Here is a 522-nt window from a genome sequence, read left to right as displayed (position 1 = left end):
TTGGTCAACTTATCGCAGCAACGAAGCACTTTTTTGCCAAACCTCAGGGCTCAGAGACACGGAGAGGTTTCGTTTACTCTTTATTCTACATCTTCTCAGTAGAGTTCAGTTCAGTTGAGTCCAGTTGTGTTGCAATCGATTGGTTCTGTGTTTGTACAGCTGATCACACGTCAGTCGTATTTACTATAACAATAGAAATCTACATAGTTGTTGTTTCTTTCTGCTGTGATGTCCACCAGGTCTGAGTCCAACTCTTTACTCTGGTTTGTTTTCTCCATCGAAGCATTTGAAGAAATGATTCTTTGTATTATTGCTACATGTTACAAACATGTCGAACAATAGCAATTATATGAGAGAGTCATAATATGTGGAGATAAAATGGTTATTATAAGACTTCCCTTCTCACATTAATGGACCTTTGGACTTGTTTTGAGGATTTACAGGAAGTTGAATGAACGTCTCTGTTGGTTTGTTGGGTGGAACTCTACAGAGCATCAGGACGGTTCTCCTGTTTGTATAAAT

This window comes from Anarrhichthys ocellatus, unplaced genomic scaffold (genome assembly GCF_004355925.1).
Source record: "Anarrhichthys ocellatus isolate YVR2014 unplaced genomic scaffold, GSC_Weel_1.0 scaffold3724, whole genome shotgun sequence".
NCBI classification, from domain to species: domain Eukaryota; kingdom Metazoa; phylum Chordata; class Actinopteri; order Perciformes; family Anarhichadidae; genus Anarrhichthys; species Anarrhichthys ocellatus.
This window is presented reverse-complemented; position numbering follows the sequence as displayed.